At 49.1% G+C, this 5,410-nt stretch overlaps 2 non-coding genes across 2 annotated transcripts; one reads left to right on the forward strand and one right to left on the reverse strand.

The window, feature by feature from the left end:
* The first annotated feature begins 2,427 nt into the window (after positions 1 to 2,427).
* LOC148090303 (U6 spliceosomal RNA) lies at positions 2,428 to 2,534 on the forward strand. Its single transcript, XR_015713878.1, has one exon. It is a non-coding gene; the product is annotated as a U6 spliceosomal RNA (small nuclear RNA).
* A 924-nt stretch (positions 2,535 to 3,458) lies between these two features.
* Positions 3,459 to 3,565, reverse strand: LOC148090304 (U6 spliceosomal RNA). Its single transcript, XR_015713879.1, has one exon. It is a non-coding gene; the product is annotated as a U6 spliceosomal RNA (small nuclear RNA).
* Between the last annotated feature and the right edge of the window lie 1,845 nt (positions 3,566 to 5,410).

Consider the following 5,410-nt stretch of genomic DNA (forward strand, 5'->3'; position numbering starts at 1 on the left):
CAGGCAATTGAAGAGGTAGAAAAGCTATTGTTGATTTGGATAAACGAAAAGCAGTTAGCCAATGACAGCATTTCAGAGGCAATGATACATGAACAAGGAAAGATGCTGCATGCTGACCTGCAAGACATCTCTGGAACGAGTGCTGAAAGTGATTCCTTTGAGGCTAGAAGGGGGTGGTTAGATAAATTTAAGAACTTCATAGATTAAACTACATTAGACTTGAAATGTATATAAGAAAGGTTAAAACAATCATTGGGGGTCTGGAACGGAGATTAATTCAATTTACATGATTTCTCATGGGAAAAATGTTTTGGTTTTCGAACAAATCACTTACCAAACAGCCTTCCCAAAAGAATTAAGTTCGAGAACGGAGGTTCCACTGTAATGTTAATTTGAATTGCACTGATATGTAGTCTGTTTTAACACAAATCAATATGATACAAAACTAAAGTAGTTAACTTGTTTTTGTTTTTAGTTTATAACAGCTATAAGAATAAGTTTATACACAGTTTTATGTTTATACATGTTTAAATAACAATATAATAGAAGTAATTTTAGGAATACTGGAGGTTGAGAGAATTTATTCCTTTAAAAGGAGTCACAAATAAATTACCTGTGAGAAATTCTGCTGTAGCTCTTTAATAGCACATTGTTCAGCAGTGCCATGAGTCTAAAATTATGCTTTTCTGCTGTTTCTGCTGTACACATCTGATAATTTAGAGCCATTGTAAAGATCCCACCACCACCAAGGATTTGATCTCATCATTTCTTTTTTCTGTATGTGGCAAACATTTTCCTCTTTTCAGAATATAAAGGGTTCATAGGTGGTCATCCAGGAGTGTAGCCTGACTTAAGGAGTAGAGAAATCAAGTTCAATATTTTTTCAATTCATAAAATTAAACATCAATTTTACTATTTCGTAATGGTTTTGAAGTCAGCAATGGCTTATTGGAAAGGCAGGCCGTTAGAAATATATCAAAGCAGACTAATTGTAATTCGACAATTTACTTAATAGGTGTGTCACTTTTGCCTAATTTTTTATCTGGGGTAGGGGCGAACACAGTTTCTATCACCTTTCAAAGCTTTGAATTATAACCATGAACACAGGTTTGGCAATAATCCCTGTAGGCTGTCTTTTTTTTTTTTCTTCTATTTTTGTCTCAGCAATACCAGAAATTCTATGGTTTCACACTATTTTCTATCTATACATCATAAAATTGTGTACTAATTAAGAAAACTCAAAATTACTTGTCTTTCGTAGGTTTTTACTTCGAAATATTATGTCATAGTTTTGGAGAGAGGTGGGACCACCAAATGGAGAAAAAAGCAAAACTCCACTTACTCTATAAATACACTGTCTTCTTATTAAGGGTGCCTTTGCAACTCGGGCAAACCTATGCTCTTCCCTTCCCTTCCAGTATATGCAGCTGGGCAACCACCTAGTCTATACCAGAGGCTTGCTTTCGCCTTTGGTCCTCATTTCACAACGCGCAAGGCTGTCCTGGAGCAGTGTGGTTTTTGCAACAGTAAAAATCAGAGTCTTGACCACCAGCCATCCGGTATCTCCTTCAAGTTGGTCTGTTGTGCATGTGCGTATGGTAACAGGGCGAGGGGCAGGGTGCGGGGAAATACAAGGAACAAGAATGCCTGCCCAGTTCAACCCTAATAGTGGAATTCCTCGAAGCCACCTCTCAGGCCAAAAATGTGGGCTTCAGCGAGCTCCTCTTCCAGCCGGCGGGAAACGGGGCGTCAAGGCAGCCTGGGGAACACCGGCGAGAACGGCGGCCCCCCTTCCGGGCCCATCAGCCCCTTCCCCCACCACACCGGCGCCCGGGCATCGCGGACTCGGGCCCGACACGGTGCGAAAGTTCGCTGAGCCCGGGGAACCGAGAGAGCGGTGCCCGCGGTCCAGACCCGAGCGGGCGGCGTGTCGGCAGGAATTCCACCGAGCGCGGGACGCCGGGGAGAGGCCGCCGGCTCCAGGCAGGAAGCTGGGGCCGCCGGGCAGCGAGTCGCCCCCTGCCCGGGTCCTCTGGAGCACGGCGCGCGGGGAGGCTCCGGCCCTGCTTGCAGCTCCCGGACGGCTCGCGGACCCAGCACCAAGGCCTGAGAACTTCCCTGCCCGGCCTCCAGTCCCGCCAAGGGTCCTTACCCAAGGTGCCCCGGGCTCTCATTTGCATGTCGCACGCGACAGGTAAGCCCGGCGGCTCAGTCGCAGCCTAACAATCAAAGCGACAGGTAAGCCCGGCGGCTCAGTCGCAGCCTAACAATCAAAGCAGCCAGCGTGCGGGCTTCGTGAGGTGTCGGTTTGCAGCAAACTCCCCTCACCCTTCCGAGATCGCCACGAAGGCGTGCAATTTGGTCACCGTAACTAAGACAGGAGGCAGCTTCCCGAGGCTTAAATACGCTGTGGGGCCAGGCCGTAGCGTGCTCGCTTCGGCAGCACATATACTAAAATTGGAACGATACAGAGAAGATTAGCATGGCCCCTGCGCAAGGATGACACGCAAATTCGTGAAGCGTTCCATATTTTGCGCGGTGCCTCGGGAGAAATGAGCCAAAGCACAGTATGCGACTAAAAGTGTGCCTCTCCACTATAAAAACATTCGTGTCGGGCACTTGAGGAAAGGAAAACGGAGCTGAGTGATACCTGTGGTATTTGTGCTAGGTTTTTAACTGGCGTTTGCTCCACAAACATTAAACTTTTTAAAATCGACTTATCTCTGGTTTTGTCTCCCTCAACAACATAAACTCCACAGACCCAGGTAGGTTGGTTATTATTCCCTAGACGACTGCCTGGCACATAAGTTGCTCGGTGAATCCTTACAAATCATTTCTGAACTGTTGAGTTACTAAATTATTGCTAAAATTATGAATCCTTACTAAAAGAAGCAAGCAACATTAATGCTCACTTATTTTGTCTACTTTGTGGCATTATGCAGCGCTTTAGGCCTGAAATCGTACGCTCTGTCTCAGACTTCGAGCTGTACAACGGCAGAGGCTCATCGAGGGCCCCGGTGGTTACACCGGATGAGACTGATCTCGGTGGGTGCCTGTGCACCCTAGAGTTCCAAGACCCATTGAAAACTGGCTGGAAGCAGCAAGCCCACTTGGATCTGCTTTCACAGAGTATTTCTGAGGCCGGTTTTGTATGCCTGTTCTTACCTGGCCTTTAAGGAGCACTCAGAAATGCTGGTTTGCCTAAAACGGACGGATTCTGTTACGGGAGATTTGATCAAAAAGTTCACTGCCCAAACCAACTTAATCAAACACAAGCACTCGGATGCAGATACCAGGATCATCTGGCAAAAGAGATGTCACTGGGCGGCCACGGAGATTGCAGAAGGCGGTTGAAATGCACTAGCCCCTCAAACAGGAAAGAATTAGGTGGGAGTCCTGGAAAGTCTGGGCGAAGGACGCCTCCAAAGTCCAACGCCCACGGCCCACCCGAGCCGTCGCAAAATATGGAACGCTTCACGAATTTGCGTGTCATCCTTGCGCAGGGGCCATGCTAATCTTCTCTGTATCGTTCCAATTTTAGTATATGTGCTGCCGAAGCGAGCACGCTACGACCTGGCCCCACAGCGTATTTAAGCCTCGGGAAGCTGCCTCCTGTCTTAGTTACGGTGACCAAATTGCACGCCTTCGTGGCGATCTCGGAAGGGTGAGGTGAGTTTGCTGCAAACCGACACCTCACGAGGCCCGCACGCTGGCTGCTTTGATTGTTAGGCTGCGACTGAGCCGCCGGGCTTACCTGTCGCGTGCGACATGCAAATGAGAGCCCGGGGCACCTTGGGTAAGGACCCTTGGCGGGACTGGAGGCCGGGCTGGGAGTCGTCCGGCCTTCAATCTCCGGTCGCTGAGCCCGCCTGGAGCGGCCGCACCGCGGGAGCCTCCCCGCGCCGAGCTTTACGGGGGCCTGGGGAGCGGGAGCGACTCGGTCCTTGAGGCGTCCGTGGTGCGGCGAGGGCTGGGCCAGAACAGCGCCATACTTTTAAAGCAAGTCGTTTCCCAGTTAAATTTCCTCTGATGAGTATCTTTAAAAAAAAAAAGTAATTACTCAGCCATTAAATAACGCACCTCGAAAAGTTAAGGTAATTCCTTAATATCACCTAATATTCACTGTACGTTCAAATTTCCTTGATTGTCTCAAAGATGCCTTTTCTTTTTGGTTGGTCAAGGATCCAAGCACAGCCCCTTTCCCACCGTGCGTGGTTACTTTGTCTTTGAGGTCTCTCTTCTTCTCCAGCGTCACCCCCTCCCTTCTCTTTACTTAGTGGGGAAACTGGGTATTTGCCCTGTGGAACGCCTCAATTCTTGCATCTGGCCCATTTCTGGCTGAGGAAGTCGTTGGACTCCTCTGCCTGCCGCGTTCCGTGAAGCCCATCGCCCCGAACGCCCAGTGGGAGCTGCTGGAATGCCCGAGGCGCGCGGTGCGCCCGCGGGCGGGGGCGGGGGCGGGGGGGCGCGCCCTGCGTTTCGCGCCCCCGCGTGACGCCGGCCACGTCCGGCGGGGCCCGGGGGTTCAGCCGGGGTCATCAGCGTGACCCTCCCTTGTGAAGTTTCTCGTCAGTCTTGCGCGTAAGGATTTTAGAATATTTTAGAAGACACTGAAGAACGCCGCAGGTAGAGCTGGTGTTTTGCTGGTTGTTTTTTAACCCCTGCTTGGCTCGTGAGCGATAACGCTGCAGACCGAAGGCACCTCACGGGTGCCCAAGGTCTGTGCTCCAAGGAAGGAAACTGAGAAAATAAGACCAGGACAAGAAATGAAGGAAGGGTGCTGATGTGGTTTGAGCCTCTGGGCCGTTCGCTCCATTCCGTGGTTTGGTTACATGAGCTGACATCTGTCTCCTTACTGCTAAGAGGTTCTTCTGGAGCCGCTTAATGTGGCCCCGGGACTGGGCCTCCACCTCTCACGGTGGGCTGTCCTTTAGAAGCACTTATTTGTGTAGAATCAATTGCTTAAGAAAATAGCTCCACCTGCCTTTATTCATCTCTGTTTGTATAAAGACTGATGTTCTTCACTGGGTATTTTCTGAAGGTTGTTTTCTATCAGGCTATACATTTCCTGAAAGCCTCCCCCAGTAGGACAATGTGCTGGAGGGGTTCAAATGTAACGCCTTGTATTTCCTTACCCTGTTCTCTCCTCAGTGCTACACAGTGGTCTCCCCACCCCCTAAACTATTGTGTTCCCCTGCAGTCTTTTTCTCCTGTGTTTTCTTCCCCCAACCTGCACATCGCCCCGTGTACACTGCGTGCTTCACTAACTGAACACATTTACCCAAGTTCACTTCATGCCTTTGTAATTATGCTCATGTCTTCCCACTACACATTTGCAACATTAAAACACTATTGGCTTCTGCTGAACTAAACAATATTTAGGATTCCATATTTGCATTTTGACCAAAGC

The sequence above is a fragment of the Miniopterus natalensis genome, unplaced genomic scaffold, assembly GCF_054644295.1.
Source record: "Miniopterus natalensis isolate mMinNat1 unplaced genomic scaffold, mMinNat1.hap1 Scaffold_258, whole genome shotgun sequence".
Lineage (NCBI taxonomy): Eukaryota > Metazoa > Chordata > Mammalia > Chiroptera > Miniopteridae > Miniopterus > Miniopterus natalensis.